The 17,537-nt window shown below is 45.6% G+C and overlaps 1 protein-coding gene and 1 long non-coding RNA gene across 6 annotated transcripts in view; both read right to left on the reverse strand.

Moving 5' to 3' along the window:
- Positions 1 to 17,537, reverse strand: part of LOC144671358 (uncharacterized) — a 399,896-nt gene that overhangs the window by 245,467 nt on the left and 136,892 nt on the right. The window lies entirely within an intron of this gene.
- phldb1b (pleckstrin homology-like domain, family B, member 1b) overlaps positions 1 to 17,537 on the reverse strand; it is a 220,419-nt gene that overhangs the window by 184,202 nt on the left and 18,680 nt on the right. Inside the window, exon 1 of one of the 5 annotated variants that reach the window (XM_078533064.1) lies at positions 10,790 to 11,046. The exons of the other annotated variants lie outside the window; for them this stretch is intronic. The gene's annotated coding sequence lies outside the window, so the exon portion shown is untranslated. Of the gene's footprint in view, positions 1 to 10,789; positions 11,047 to 17,537 lie in introns of those variants that run through there. 5 annotated transcript variants of the gene reach the window in all.

Consider the following 17,537-nt stretch of genomic DNA (forward strand, 5'->3'; position numbering starts at 1 on the left):
TGCAGGTGAATATGCAAGGGAGGGGTCTGATAGGCCCATGTCTGCCTCCTGGGGAGCGAACTGAGGGTGGGCGTGGTATGGAGGAAGGGTGAGAATGACCGAGGGTAGAGTGAGGTGGTAGGGTGGGAGGGCGAGGGCTTGACAGGATTGGTAAAAGGGACGGCGAGGGTGGTTGGTGGGGACCCGGAGGCAGACACGGACCCTGGGGGTGGGAAGGAGGGGGTCGGGGAGGTGAATGTGGACAGGGATGGGATTTCCCAAAGGAAGGGAACGTGCATGTTCACCTGGACATCCCTATGGCTCTCTCACTGGGAATGTGGATTCACACCTATAAAACAAAAGCTGTCGCTGTTTCAATAAACATCAACTCATAATTTTGAGCTGGAATGCGTTACCAAGGAGACTGGTTAAGACTAGACACTTGGCCTATTTATGGAATCTTTCTCATACTCAATGAAGAGTGCAGGAGAGTATGCTGGAAGCAGCACCAGGCATACCTAAAAATGAGGTGTCAATCTGCAGGAGCTATAACACAGGGCTACTTGCATGTCAAACAGCATAAACAGCAAGTGATAGACAAAGCTAAGCGATTTCACAACCAATGGATCAGATCTAAGCTCTGCAGTCCTGCCACATCCAGTTGTGAATGGTGATGGACAATTAAACAACTAACTGGAGGAGGAGGCTCCACAAATATTCCCATCCTCCATGATTGGGGAGCCCAGCACATCAGTGCAAAAGATAAGGCTGAAGCATTCGCAACAATCTTCAGCCAAAAGTGCCGAGTGGATGAACCATCTCAGCTTCGTCCAGGAGTCCCGAGCATCACAGATGCCAGTTTTCAGCCAATTCGATTCACTCCACATGACATCAAGAAACAGCTGAAGGCACTGGATACTGCAAAGACAATCGGCCCTGACAATATTCTGGCAATAGTACTGAAGACTTGTGCTCCAGAACTTGCCACGCCCCTAGCTAAGCTGTTCCAGCACAGCTATAACACTGGCATCTACCCAGCTATGTGGAAATTTGTCCAGGTATGTCCTGTACACAAAAAGCAGGAGAAATCGAACCCGGCCAATTACTGTCCCATCAGTCTACCCTCGATCATCAATAAAGTGATGGAAGGGGTCATCAACAGTGCCATCAAGTGGAACTTGCTTAGCAATAACCTGCTCACTGGTGCTCAGTTTGGGTTCCTCCAGGGTCACTCAGCCTCTGACCTCATTACAAACTTGGTTCAAACATAGACAAAAGAGCTGAACTCCAGAGGTAAGGCGAGAGTGACTGCCCTTGACATCAAGGCAGCATTTGACAGAGTGTGGCATAAAGGAGCCCTAGCAAAACTGGAGTCAATGGGAATTGGGGGGAAATTCTCTGCTGGTTGGAGTCATACCTAGCACAAAGGAAGATGGTTATGGTTGTTGGAGATCAATCATTTCAGTTCCAGGACATCGCTGCAGGAGTTCCTCAGGGTAGTGTCCTAGGCCCAACCATCCTCAGCTGCTTCATCAGTGACCTTTCTTCCATCATAAGGTCAGAAGCAGGGATGTTCGCTGATGTTTGCACAATGTTCAGCACCATTTGCGACTCCTCAAATACTGAAGCAGTCCATGTCCAAATGCAGCAAGACCTGGACAGTATCCAGGCTTGGGTTGACAAGTGGCAAGTAACATTCGCGCCACACAAGTGTCAGGCAATGACCATCTCCAACAGAGAAAATCTAACCATCGCCCCTTGACGTTCAATGGCATTATCATCACTGAATCGCCCACTATCAATATTCTGGGGGTTACCATTGACCATAAACTGAACTGGACTAGCCATATAAATACTGTGGCTACAAGAGCAGGTCAGAGGCTAAGAATCCTCTGGCAAGTAACTCACCTCCTGACTCCCCAAAGCCTGTCCACCATTTACAAGGCACAAGTCAGGAGTGTGATGGAATACTCTCCACTTGCCTGGATGAGTACAGCTCCCACAACACTCAAGAAGCTTGATACCATCCTGGACAAAGCAGCTCACTTGACTGGCTGCCCATCCACAAACATTCGCTCCCTCCATCACTGTGCACAGTAGCAGCAGTGTGTACCATCTACAAGATGCACTGCAGGAACCTGCCAAGGCTCCTTCAACAGCTCATGACCACTACCATCTAGAAGGACAAGGGCAGCAGATAGATGGGAACACCACCACCTGGAAGTTCCCCTCCAAGTCACTCACCATCCTGACTTGGAAATATATCGCCGTTCCTTCACTGTCACTTGGTCAAAATCTTGGAACTCCCTCCCTAACAGCACCGTGGGTGTACCTACACCACATGTACTGCAGCGGTTCAGGAAGGTAGCTCACTACCACCTGCTCAAGGGCAACTATGATGGACAATAAACGCTGGCCTAGCCAGCAAAGTCCAATCCCGTAAATGAATAAAAAAATACTGGATTCCAGGATTTGTAAGACAACTCTCTACTTTCAAATTGCTAAACCTTACTCCCTCAGCTCAAGTTCTTCACTGGTCCACGATAATGTCATGGTGATAGGATTGCCAACTCTGACTGGACATGTTCATCGAGGTTTCATTAAATGATGTCCTTCTGGCAACCCCCGCCCCCAACCCCATTCACTCTCCTGCCATGGATCAGCCAACACGTCCAATCCCATGGTGCCCTGCCTTCTCACAGCCAATTGAAAAGCAAAGGGACCCTTCATTACCCGATTGGCTGGTTGTTGACTGTAGGTCAAACAGTGTTTTTTATAAACCAGAAATGAAACTGATTAAACAAAAATAATGTTGAAACCACAATTTTCATTAATGCCCTTATAATTTTCCTCATACACTTTGCTCATGACAGTGTTCAGGAGATTAGTGTCTCATTCCTGAAGACTCCAGGGTAATCCTGGACCATTGGCAATTCAGCATGATGGGAATCAGGCAGCAAGATTCATCAGTGAAGATGGCAAGGGCTGAGTGGCAGACAGCGGACTCCAGTATACAAGCACCTGCTATAGCGAGGAGACGTTAGAGCTGATATTTGAGAAGAATGAATTCAACTAGATTGAAGAGCTTTCTTCATCAATGATTAAAAGTTAAGTTTGAATGGAATGCGTTCTCCCTTCCCCAGAGGGCTCCGAGACTTTGTTCATCACTGGCTGTCGGGTGAAGTGCCTGAATGAACACCAGGGGAGGCTGATAAAGATCATCCAAAACTCTGCTCTCCATATCCTAACTCAGAGCAAGTCCCATTCACCCATCATCCCTCTGTGCTCATTGACCTACACTGGCTTTGGTCAAGCAATGCCTCAAATTTAAAAATTCTCGTTCTCCTTTTCAAATCCCTCCATGGCCTCATGGCCTTACCTCCTCCAACCCTACAATCCTCTGAGATATCTGTATTCCTCCTTGTCTGGCGTCCTGTGCACCCCCCTCTTCACCCAATCATTGGCGGCTGTGCTTTCAGTTGCCAAGACCCTAAGCTCTGAAATTTCCTCCCTGAACCTCACCACCTCTCCATCTCCGTTAAGATCTTAAAACCTGCCTTTCGGGTCAAGCTTTTGGTCATCTGTCTGTACATCTCCTTGTGCAACTCGGTGTCAAATTTTGACCAATTGCATACCTAGGAAGTGCCTTGGAACATTTTACTATGTTATAGGCGCTATATAAACACAAGCTGTTGTAGATAAACACTGATTTCAGGGAACATGACCACTCACCGTACCATTCTCATGCTGAACTAATTTTAGGTTTTATTGAAATTCAAACTGAATAATAAAGGGATCATTTAAGGTTTAGAACATTACCTATCATAGTTTTTAATAACTTGCAAGTTCCATCTTGCAGACACTGACTCTCCAACGCAGTGTGGATCTATGTGGCTGCCCCATTGCAATGTCGATGGAGCACCTACTTGAATTCAGAGACTGTGTCTGAACGCTCACGTAGAAACAGGTTTATCACCATCGATTCTCATTCAGCTACTGAAACGCTCACATTTCACTGGCAGATCCCATCATTCTGTCAGAACAATTCACCCTTCTGTCATGAAGCTTAGATTTTCAAACCAGCTTCCACACTGAGATCAGAGAGAGGTCCCGAAGGACATCATCCACTGCATGTCATTCGATTATCAATATTTTCTATACTTGTTGAGCTGGTAACACATTTTCCATTCTAATTAATGGTGCTGAATGATAGCTTTGGTAGCTGATACTCTTCTCAGCCCCTGGAATGTGTCACTATTTGCAAGGGTCCTCTGGAATGTGTCCCTAATTCAATGGGGTCCCAATTAGCAGGGGTGAGAGGGTATAGAGTTGGGGTTCACTGTGGATGTGTTAATATTTACATGGGAACCCCCTCAGACAGGAGAGATGGAAACCCACCCTTTGTAATGAATTGTTCCAGTTAATGCCTGCTGAGCCCATTGCAATGTGAGGAGAGATTGGCTGAGATGTAACACATGGTATTAGTTCAATGGCCCTAAAATTCAGTTTATCCATTTTATTAGCTGATGAGAAGTTGTTACTCGCCATAAAATAGAGCCAGCAGGGCGATAAAGTTGTGAAAAATCAATTTTACAATGTGGAAATCTACTGTCAGCTTCTGAGACACCCAGGAGTATGTGACAGAGCAGGGAGTGAGAAAAGTCAGTTTAACACTTTAGGATTTGTCCTACAATTCAGATCCATGTATATCATCTACTCACATCGTCCCTGTCTCCCTCCTGCTGGGACACTGAGCCTATTGCCCCTCTGGAGTTGAGAAGAGTGAGAGGTGATCTCGTTCAAACGTATAAGATTCTGAGAGGGCTCGGCAGGTTCATCCTACCTGTCTAGAACTAGGGGTGTCACGGCCTGAGGATAAGGAGTCGGTCATTTAGGACTGAGATAAGAAATTTCTTCACTCAAAGGGTTGTGAATTCTTTGGAATCTCAGAGGCTGTGCATGCTCAGCTGCTGAGCATATCCAAGACTGCAATCGATAGACTTTTGGAGGGAATCAAGGGATATGGAGATGGTGCTGGAAAGTGGAGTTGAGGTAGGAGATCAGTCATGATAGTATTGAATGATGGAGCAGACTTGAGGCACCGTGTGGCCTAATCCAGCTCCTATTTCTTACGTTCGCTATTCCCTAGTAATCTGTCCCCTTTCCTTTTGAATACGGCACTCAACACGCTGGCAGACTCTCCAGGCCATGACTACTTTATGCTATTCCAAACTGTCTTAAACATTCAGTTTCAATCTCCTTCTCTTGCAGCTCAATGCTTTCCAACCTTTGTGAGTGAGGTCCTTCTTAACAAATCTTCTTAATAAGTTCTTTCCCTAACTTCCAGAAGATAACACTTATCCAAAGGAGAACAGCAAAATCATTTCATAAAGTGTTTTCTATTAACGTACATCAGCAAAAATAACAAGTCCAATGGCAGCAAATACTAAATGAATTCAAAGAGTAGAATTCTAGACAGAGATTCTGCTCTGTGTGAGCAGCACTGCTGAGAGTCCCAAATCACAAATAACAACATCTTGCATTTAGATAGCACCTTTAACCCAGTAAAACATCCCAAACTGCTTGACTGCCACCAAACAAAACTTGATACCCACCGACATACCTGCATCATCGATACTAAGACAGGTGTCCAGGAGCTTAGCCAAAGAGGTAGATTTTAAGGACCATCTTAAGGAACGAGAGATAGAGAGATGGAGAGGTTTAGGGAGGGAATTCCAGAGCTTAAGGCCCCAGTCATCTGAAGGCACGGCCACCAATGGTAGAGCAGTTAAAATTGGGGATGCTCAAGGGGCCAAAATTTGAGGAGCGCAGTGATCTCGGAGGATTGTGGGGCTGGAGGAAGTTACAAAAATAGGGAGGGGTGAGGCCACATGGGGGGATTTGAAAACTTGATGAAGGGAGAAGATTTCAAAATCAAGACATTGCCAGACTGAGACCAATGTAGGTCAGCGGGCATAAGGCTGATGGGTGGATGGGACTTGGTATGAATTCAGATGCAGGTAGCAGAGTTTTAGATGAGCTCACATTTATATAGGACGGAAGATGGGAGACCAGCCATGAGATAGCACCAGAGTCTAGAAGTAACAAAGGCACAGATGAGGATCTACACAACGCAAACGTTGAGGCAGGGTTGGTGCTGGGTGATGTTACAGAGCTAGAGTTAGGTGGTTTTGGTGATGGAGAGAATATGAGATTGGAAGCTGAGCTCAGGGTCAAATCCTACCTCAATTTGAATGCGGTGTTTAAAAATTGGGAAGTATAGTGTATCCGGCAGTTTGTTTTATATATCTAATTTACCTCAGAGCAATACAGAGATGACACTAAGTGTAGAACAGGTTTATTTACAGTTCCTTAAAAAAATCTCTGCAATCACAAAATCCCTTCACTCATGCTTACAATTCAGCTTCTAGGTCTTTCAATTTACTTTAACTCTGAATCAACACCTAGGCTTAATCAATCAAGCACAATGGGCATATTTCAGTTACCAGACTAACACAAATGAGCACAGAACAATTAAACCATTGAACACCAATGGAAATAAAGACCAGGTTTCAATAGGAGTGATCATGAGGCTTTTGGATTGTCGTAATAAGCACAACTGGTTCAACAAGGCAGAAAATCTACTCTGCGTACCTGGTCTGCCCTTTGTATAACCCCAGTTCCCACACCAACATGTTTGCTTGTGGGATCCTGATGTCCACAAAGTGGCTGCTGTGTTTCCTACTTCATAAAGTGTTTTATTGGATATAAAATACTTTGGGACGTCCTGAGGTTGTAAAAGGCGCTATATAAATGCAAGCTCATTTCCTTTGACTCTTAATTTCCCTTTGAAATGGGCTAGTCAGCCATTACTCTGTATCAGACTAGAACAAACACGGGACTGAAGTGGTTGGAGAAGGTGGCCCACTCCCATCTTGTCAAAGGAAGCTCGAGATGGGCGATAAATGCCAGCCCTGCTCGCGACACTCTTATCCCAAGAGTGAATTGCAAACAAGCTCGACATTCCAAAAATGGAAAACAAAATTCTCATTCCAGTTTTCCACAGGGAAGGGCTCAAGTGCAACTCCAGGGAACGTGGGCCGGCACATAACTGAGCTTTGCACTGAATCTCAGTTTCCTGTTTGGGTTTTGAAATGATTTTCGCTTGAGTTCTGAACATATCCTGACGCAATGCTTAATATTTTGTTTGTTATCCTAGTAACACACGGAGTCCCAAAGGAAGAAAGCTTTCTGCATTTGATCTTGAATTGGGCCATATGATGCTTTCCCCCCCGCCACCCCATCTCAATTTGTCTTCAAAAAAACGTTGATTTTTTTTTTTAACGTTATGAAGGAAACTGCCTGCCCTGCATTGAGCCTCTCAAATGATCACTCTTCACGTGTGATCCCGAACAGCAATTCAAGTTACTCGAGTGTGAAAGACACCACGAAGAAGTTAAGCTTGTCCCTAGCCACACAAACAGGCGTCTACGCATAAACACACATGTGAACAGGTGTGTACGTTCACACATGCAATCACATATTTGCCAGCGGAAATCACTGAATGGTGATCAGTTGTGGGAACAATAAGGTCAATTTTAGCACAAACACCGCTCAGATCAACAAGCCCGGCACAGACTGGGGATCAAACTCGGAGTCCTTCCTGCTCCGTATAGCTCATTATTAGCGGCTGGGTCATGACGTTTTTTTTTTAAAAGTAAAATAGATGCACGGAGATCTGTAAAATTGGACGATCTATTCTCAGTCCTTCGGAAGTAGAATCAATCGAACCATGGCTACAGCTGAGATTTTTGTGAAACCCAGGCACTTCCAGCTGTGCAGTGATCACTGACTGAGATTACGGATGTTAGTAAAAGTGATCGGACAGTAAGAGGAGTGCAATTTGCATCGCTCCATCACTTTCTTACTTCCCTTGGAAAACAGAAGTCTTAATCAGATGTAAATCGCGTAGGATGCTTCATCTCAACAGATAGAAAACCAACTAGTTAACCACCGTGACCGCTTGTCGAATGCTTTCTAAAGATGATTTTTTCGAAAAATAAACATTGAATGGAAAAGGCTTCAACAGTGGTGCTGTGAACTGACAGATGAGTGAAGACATTTGTCATTTCAATCATCACCTGGGGTCTCCCACTCAGCTTTTACATTACACAGGGAAATGTGTATCCCTACACTCAGAAACCCCGACACCATCACGCACACAGCAAATCTTGGGTTGACAAATGTGCTGTTTGGAGTTTGGCCGTGGTCTGAGCAGGTAAACGCCAGAGTGGAACAAAGGCCCGATTTGATGTTGGAGTCTCAGTCTGGGAGAGTAGTGCACATCTCCATGCCCTGCTCTAACCCGTTTCACCACACTTAGCAGTTGCCAAAGGGTTTGTTGGGGGAAATTTTAGATCAACTGATAAACCATCTTGTTTCCCATAGCTCTATCTGTCTATAGGAAGCAAGACAAACATCCAATTTGGCCATTTACCAACTCAACAGCCCACTCTCACTCATCAGCAAAAGACGGAAGAAGCTGTCGACAGTGCTACCATCTACAAAACGCACTGCAACAACTTGCCAGGGCTCTTTGGGTAGTACCTTCCAAACCTGTGACTTCTACCATCTAGAAAAACAAGGGCTGCAGATAGCTGGGAACATCACCATCTGCAAGTACCTCTCCAAACCACTCACCATCCTGACTTGGGAATATATCGCAGTTCCTTCACTGTCGCTGGGTCAAAATCCTGGAACTCCCTCCCTAACAGCACTGTGGGTGTACCTACACTTCAGGGACTGCATTGGTTCAAGAAGGCAGCTCACCACCACCTTCTCAAGGGCAATTAGGGATGGGCAAGAAATGCTGGCCTAGCCAGAGATGCCAACATCGCTTGAATGAATAAAAAAAAACCCTCCAGTCTGGGTCTCATGATGAGATGGGGCATGACCTTTATTGGAAATGTGGAGTTCATGTAGTTTCCATTATGGTGGTGGCAAGAATTAACGCTAGTCAAGAATCAGAAGCATGGCCATCTATAAAGAGATCTTTATTCACACTGCCTCTTTCCTCATGCTCTCGTTTATTCCCCTGTTGACATCAGACTAGCGTCTCTCCATGTCTCTCCATCTCCACTCCCAAGTGAGAGCTCAGACCTCAATTGGCTGGGTGATTCCTCCCTCATCTCCACCTAAAGCCAGTGACTGACATGAATCACAGCGCGCACAGTGATTTTCAGTGCAAAGCGGCAAAACTGTGCAACTGCCCCCAAGCAGATCTTGGTCAGTTTTACAAAGAGCAGAAGGATAATGATCCCACGGATACAGCCAATCACGCAGTAAGAATCTAATTGATGGGGCTAGTCGCAACATGGGGATCCCATCGAAAGAGGGAATCACCGTAACAATTTCATCGAGAAAGCAAACCAGACCATCAGGAACCCAATAAATGAGGGCACCACAAATCTGATACAGAATCACACTGTAAAAATCTCTTCTCAAAGATTAGCCACGTTATCAGGACCTTTTCGATGTCTCACTTGGAGTAAATTCTGACATCTTCGCATACTTACACCCACGTCTTTAATTTCATTAAAACGACACTTTTAAACAGTTGAAAATTAATGAAATGAAATAACTTGAACTTTTAAGTGTAGTCTGAATTTGACGAAGTTGAACGCATTCAGCACCAATTTTGAACATCTGTTTCCTTTGTTCATTGGCTTGGTTTCGGTTTGATTGATCCAGCTCATGCTGAGGAGGATCTGAGACCATATGCTGTTTGATCTGTGGTTTGGGGTCCTCATTGCAGTGACTCATGAGGGATCACATTTCTCACATCAAAGCCTCAAATAAACTCTCGGTATTGTCCGTCTGTACAGCTAAATAGAAAACAGTTCCTTCAAACACATAGGGGAATTGAGGACTGGAGTGTGAGGAATGAAGAGACGGAGGGAGAGAAATAGGTAGAGAGAAATAGAGACAGAATAAAGGAGGAAGGGGACAAAAGCGTAGAGAGAGAGAAATAGAGAAAGTGACAGAGAGAAAGATGTGAGAGGCAGTGATAGAAAGATACACAAACAGGGAGATGAAGAGACAAAGTAGAAGAATTGACAGTGGGATAAACCAGAGAAAGGGTCAGTTGGAGAGTGGGGGAGAGTGAGAAGGAGGCACAGAGAGATAAAGAAGAAAATGCAGAGAAAGGAGCAAGACACACAAATGCACACAGACACACATACAAACACATACACAGACACATATACAGACACACAGACACAGACACACATACACACACACACACATACACAGACACACATACACCGACACACACACATACACACACACACACAAAGAGTTGCCCAAACACTCACACAGACACAGACACATACATACACAGATACTCACACAGAGATACACACACCGGTGCCCAAACACTCATGCACACAGACACACACACATACAGAGTCACTCAAACACACACACACAGGCATACTGACACACACACATAAGCACAACACATGCAGAAACACAGACATACACAAAGACATACACAAAGAGACACACACAGATAAAGACACACACACAGAAACGCAGATGGATAGACAGACAGACACACACACACACACACACACACACTCAAACCGAGGGCAGTTGGAAACACATAAATATGGAGACAGACATGTAGGGACAGCGGTGCCCACACAAAGAAAGACAGCGAAACACACACAAAGAGTCAGGGAAAAACACAAAGAAACAAAGAGAGGCAGATGCAGAGACTTGTAAATCTGTCAGTGCACTTTCCACTCACCTTCCTCCTGTTTCCAATCTCAGGGCTGACAGCACAGGCCGCCCGTCTCAAGTTAAACCCTCTGTTGCCCTCAGTCCCAAAAGAGGTCAGTGCTGTGCTCCTGAATTCAAATCAATCCCAGTATTCCTCCGGAATCTTCCCTCTTCCCACCCTCTCGCTGTTCAGCAGTGAATAATAAGTCCTCAAAGCCACGCCAACTTGTTCCAGACGGGAGTAGTAATTTCAGTGATACTGCTTTTGTGACAGGATGAGTGTATGTGTGTAGTTGGTTAAGGCAGGCCGGGGGTGGGGGGGTTGGTTGGAAGAGGGCGAGGGGGAGGGGAGCAAAACTGGATGGTGGCTGCAGCTGATTCTATTGGAGGGGTTGGCTTTCCCATCTCGCAGCAGATCAGTGAGCATTCCTCTGTTGGTATGAGCTTTGCGAGGATCTAGTTTCATTGCCACTGACCTCCCTGACGATCTCCTCCCCCTCCAAAAGCACTCCAGCTATCTCCTTCCTTTCTCTCTCACCCTTACCCAGCACTATCTAAAAATAAATTGCTTCTCTCAGGCAGAGAGAGAGACAGGCAGACACACACACACAACCTACACAGATAGAGACACACGCAGAGACATGTAGAGAGGGGCACACGAAGACACACCAGAGGCAGGTATATACACACAGACACAGAGACACACAAAGACAGACACACAGAGGTAGAGACACACACACAAACACACAGATAGAGAGGGACACACATGAAGAGAGACACATCAGAGAGAGAGACACACACAATGTAGAAACAAAGAGACAGAGAGAAAGAGAGATAGACACACACCGATAGACACACAAAGAGGGTGAGAGACAGGGGCTCACAAACACACTCACACACACACACACACATATGCACATGCACACATGTAAAATGGACAGTGGGGCAAACTCCAGTTATCCTTTAGATACTCTCCAAAGAATGAAAGAATGCCGCTAAATCCTTGCAGAATTAATGATATAACAAAAGGGTGTTTCCAGGGTAACCTGTCCTCTGACTAGACATGTCTAAGTTGTGCCAGGTTGTGGTGAGCCACTCTGAAGGAAAGTAATAATTAGTCAAGGAGTAACCTGACCACTCACACGTGACGCAAACTTCCTTCGAAAGATCAGCAGAGGAATCAGACGATTCTGCGGGGGTGGGGGATGGGGGGGTGTAAGAGAATCTCTGAGGGATTCACTGCAGACGGAAAATAGCCAATATGCCCAAATCCTGGTGTGTAGATAAGGTCGCTATCTCCCTTTCGCTGACGATGGAGAGCTTTACTTTTCCTTACATTACCTCTCCTGACCTCACACCAGATCTCATCCTTTATGTGATAGACTAAAGAGTGAGCACACTTCCTAACTCACTAACCCATCAGCTTTTGGTCAACCAAACTACAAACCATGCTCAGTGTTATCAGGCCATTGGTAACGTAGAACCAGGAGAGGGCCATTCGGCCCCCCCGACCTGTTCTGCCCTTCAATCAGATCACGGCTTATCTCTCAGATAAAAGCAAAAAAAACTGCGGATGCTGGAAATCCAAAACAAAAACAAAAATAAAAATACCTGGAAAAACTCAGCAGGTCTGACAGCATCTGCGGAGAGGAACACAGTTAACGTTTCGAGTCCTTATGACCCTTCAGCAGAACAGTTCTATTGAAGAGCCATTCGGACTCGAAACGTTAACTGTATCCCTCTCCGCAGATGCTGTCAGACCTGCTGAGTTTTTCCAGGTATTTTTGTTCTTGTTTTTGTCGTGGTTTATCTCTATCTTAACTGCATCAACCCACCTTGGTTCTGTAACCTTAATATCCTTACTCAACAAACAGCTATCAATCGCAGTGTTGAGATTTTCAATTTTCATAAACAACAGCTTCCGGAGAGAGAGAGAGAGAGTTCCAGATTTCCACAGATGTGTGGAATGCTTTCTAACATTACCCCTGAGCAGCCTTGCTCTATCTTTTAAGTTTATGCCTCTTTGTTCTGGACTCTCCCACCAAGAGAAAATGCTTTCACTGATTTATCAAAGTGCAAATTTCACCAGCAGCTGCAGCCCCCGCGCCCCCCCCAAGCAGCCTGGTGGTGGCAGCACTGAGCTGCTGGCCTGTTAGAATCTTGGGCATTCGGCCTCCTGAACTGTCTCCCAAACTCTAACGTGGCCATTGTCCTCTCTGGCCTTTCAGTGTTGGCTGCAGCTCAGTTGTAACACACTCACAGCTGAGCCAGAAGGTTCTGAGTTCAAGTCCAGAGACTTGAGCCTGTAATCTAGGCTTACACTCCAGTGCAGCGCCGAGGGAGTGCTCCACTGCTGGAGGTGCCGACGTTTGGATGAGATGTGAAACCGAGGCCCTATCAGCTCTCTCAGGTGGATATAAAAGATCCCATAACATTACTTCGAAGAAAAGAGGGCAGTTCCCCATTGTGTCCTGGCCTGGCCAATATTGATGCCTCAACTGATAACAATTAAACAAATTATCAGGTCATTATCTCATTTGCTGTTTGTGGGAGCTTGCTGTGTGCAAATTGGCTGCCACACTTCCTACATTACAACAGTGACTACACTTCAAAAAGTACCTCGTTGAGTGTAAAAAAACTTTGGAAAGTCCTGCTGCTGTGAAAGGCGCTATACAAATGCAAGTCAGCCTCACTCTTATTTATTTTGCAAAGCCTGTCATCATTTGGTCAAGGTACCGGCAGCGGCCGTGGGACAGTGATGAGCAGAGGAGAGGAAAGCAAAATTGGAAGAAAGAAATTCCATCCGAATGTCAAAGCGAGCTGCTTAAAAAATATTAAATTGCTAGTTAATTATTTATACTAATACCCTCAAGCATTACTAAACAACTGATAGATGAGTTATTACAGTTGTAAGCACCGATTTAAAATAGTGTCAACATTCCCTCCTGGGCAGAGTTTAGAGTTCATCAAAGGGTTAAGGGTTGTGAGGGGGTGGGGGGTTCTCTCTGTTAAATCACCGCAGGTCAACACCTCTTCATTCCAGGATTGTGGAATTCTCTCCCCCCCTGGGGGTCAATTAGAACTCCTTGATAGATTTTTATTGGGTAAGGGTATTAAAGGTTCCTCCTCCTTCAGGTACCAAGCCCTAAGAGGGCTTTGGAAACCATGGACTTCCATTGGATTGCTCTGTGATTATACTTGGCAAAGTACTGGAGTGGTTTGCTGTTGCCTTCTGCAGTATGGCTGGCCAGGAAGCTCTCCCACACTCACCACCTGCTATTGGGTGCATTGGAAGCTGATAGATCAGCCTGTTCGGTCACATTATGAACACACCTTCCATGGCCATTAAGCTCTGAAGTGGGATTTGAACCCAGAGCTTCTAGCTCAGAGGTAGGGATGCCACCCACTGCACCATAAGACTTCCCACATGTAGACTAAGGCAGCTGAAATAGGTTTGAGGTGCAGATCGGGCATGATCTCGTGGAGGGGCAGAACATGCTCGAGGGGCTGAATGGCCTAATCCTGATCCTAATGCTCCTAATTTGAAGGGAATAGGCAGAGCTAAATGGCAGCTCCTGGAGGCCAGAGATGGAGACATTATTATGGAACAGACAAAGGGAGGCTTTATCTTCTGCTAGTGTGGAAATCAAGAACAAGGAGCGGTCAGTTTAAATGCAGGGCTAGGCCGCTTAGGAATGAAATCAGAAATCACTTTATCACACAAATGGTAGCAGAAGCCTGGAACGCTCTCTTGTCCCTAATAGAGTGTCAGTGTTGGAGGATTAACTGGAGATTTCAAGGCTGAGATTAATGCAATCATAGAATTTTACAGTACAGAGGAGTCCATTCAGCCCATCATGCTCCTGTGCCAGCTCTCTGAAAGAACTCTCAGCTTCATCTCATTACTCTACACATGCCCCACAGCTACCAAAATTGCTTCTAATTTTTGTCCCTATCGTTTTTAAAAGCTCTCCTGGATTTGCAGATTTTTGTTGGACAAAGATATCAGGGAATATGGAGCAAAGGTGGATAAAGGGGTTTGAGGTGCAGAACCATCTAACTGAATGTCAGGCTCGAGGGGCTAAATGACCTCTTCCTGCTCCTATATTCCTGCAGCCTGGTTGTAGTTGAACTCTGGGCTGTGACTAAGAGGTAAGCACTTGTCAGAAACCAGGGTTGAGTTGCAATAAGGAGAGCTGCCAGCAAGCTTCACTGAGAGGAGACAGAGTGTCAAACCCTCGCAGGATGAGACTGAATCAATTTAATTAGAGATTCTTGATACCGTAAATAATATAGAAGCAGCTACCTGTACATTTCCCAGCCATTGTTATTGCTTCCCTCACCTTCAGTAATCTCTTCAATTTGCATTAATCATCTCTCAGTTCGCTCCAAGTCCCATTCACCTATCACCCCTTGTGCTCATTGACCTATGTTAGCCTCCGGTCCAGCAATACTTCAAATTTATAGATCTCGCCACTCCCTATCTCTATAACCTCCCCGAGCCGCACAAGAAAGAAGAGAGGAGATGCTAGTAGAGCGGTAATGTCACTGGATTCATAATCCAGAGGCCCAGGCTATTGCTCTGGGCACAGAGGTTCAAATCCCCCTGCTGCTGGTGGAATTGAAATTCAATCACTAATTCTGGAACTGAAAGCTCGTCTCAGTAATGGTGACCATCACACCCATTTGGTTCACTAACGCCCTTTAGGGAAGGAAATCTATCATCCTCACCTGGTCTGGCCTACATGTGACGCCCAACCCACAGCAATGTGGTTGACTCTTAAATGCCCTCTGAAATGAACCACTCAGTTCAAGGGCATTTAGGGTTGGGCAACAAATGCTGGCCCGGCCAGCAATGATCCACACCCTATGAAGAAGACCCTATGAATTAGGAATGGCCCATTGAGCCTACTCCACCATTCAATAAGGTCATGGTTAATATGATTGTGGCCTTAACTCCACTTTCCCAACTGCCCCTCATAAACCTTGACTCCCTTGCACATCAAAAACTCTCTGCGATCTCGACACTCCTCCTCCAATTTTGGCCACTCGCACCTTCCCAATTTTAATTGCCCCACCATTGACGGCCTTGCCTTCGGCTGCCTGGGTTAAAGGTGCTATATAAATGCAAATTGCTGCTGCTGTTGCCCTATGGCACAGTAGAACATACATAGAACATGCCGTAGTAGAACATCCCAAGATGTTTCACAGGAGCTACCACAGGAGGAGATATTGGGAGATCACCAAAGTTTCCATTCATGAGGTAAATTGTAAGGAGGGTGCTTAAAGAAGAAGAGAGAGGCAGAGAGGATTAGGGAGGGAATTTGAGAGCTTGGTGCCAGGCAGCTGAAGGCGTGACCTTGAACGGTGGAGTGATTAGAATTGTGGATGCACAGGAGGCCAGAATTGGAGGAGCGCAGATATCTCAGAGGGCTGCGGGGGAGGTTAGATTCGAGGGTGGTGGGGGGGGGAATGCAAGGTTAAAACCACTTAACTTCCCCTTCTAATCTCTGCTTCATATTCACTCCTTCCCATCCTGTGAAGCAGGTGGGGACATTCCCTGACAGTTAAAACTCTGTACCAGCCCAAACTGCTGTCTTTATTGCCATTTAGTTGGTTTGCAAGTTTCCTCCTTGCCTATCCTGCTGTGAGAGACAAGGATCACAAAATCGGTGGATGGGAATTTCTTGCAAGAAAGGTAGACAGTGACAGGAGTAGAAATGGAACTTGCAACATTATAGTTTCAGGATGTGTTTAATGAAGTACAGTCACTGCACATCAAGCTTCCAAAATCAATTAACGAAGTAACTGACTGGATGATCTGTTTTCGATGCTAGCTGAGGGATAGATATTGTCCTCGATAGGAGGCAGAACTCCCCTGCACTTCATCAAATTGCTTTGGGGTCTTTTACATTCACCAGAGAGGGCAATCAGGGCCTGGGTTTAACATCTCATCCAAAAGACAGCACTTCTGACAGTGCGGCACTCCCTCAGTACCGCGCTGGAGTGTCAGCCTTGATTTTTGTGCTCATGTGGAGTGGGACTTGAACCCACAACCGTCTAATTCGGAGCTGAGAGAGTGGTCCCAATTGAGCTAGAAAATTGTGGGCAGGTGGTATCTGCTGTGTTGGCAGCGCGTGGGGTCTGTACCCACAGTGCAGACCCATGGAATGACCTCCTCCCTCCAAACCCCTCACGTCGTTAGTCATACGGACTCGAAACGTTAACTGTGCTCCTCTCCACAGACGCTGTCAGACCTGCTGAGTTTTTCCAGCCTATTTTTGTTTTTGTTTCATTAAAGATCTGTTGAGTTTAAAACAACTTGCAATTATTTACAAAAACAGAATTACCTGGAAAAACTCAGCAGGTCTGGCAGCATCGGTGGAGAAGAAAAGAGTTGACGTTTCGAGTCCACCATGACCCTTCAACAGAACTGCAATTATTTACCTTTATCAAAGTGATACATCCAAGATGTTATCAAACAAAATTTGACATCAAGCTATATGAGTAGGTATTAGAAGTGATTAACAGCTTTATCGGAGGTAGATTTTAAAGAGCGTCTTAAACAAGGAAAGAGGGCTGGAGAGGTTTAAGCGGGAAGCCCCCGAGCTTTGGGCCTTGGCAGCTGAAGCCACGGCTGCCAATGGTGGAACAACTAAAACTGGGGAGTTAACCTTAGCATTTCCAAATAAACAACACCCATACGCAAAAACTGAGAACAATAATTAGCTCTGAAGGTGTGTGTTCAACAGGATTTCAGTACTACAGGTAAACAC

The sequence above is a fragment of the Cetorhinus maximus genome, chromosome 2, assembly GCF_964194155.1.
Source record: "Cetorhinus maximus chromosome 2, sCetMax3.hap1.1, whole genome shotgun sequence".
Lineage (NCBI taxonomy): Eukaryota > Metazoa > Chordata > Chondrichthyes > Lamniformes > Cetorhinidae > Cetorhinus > Cetorhinus maximus.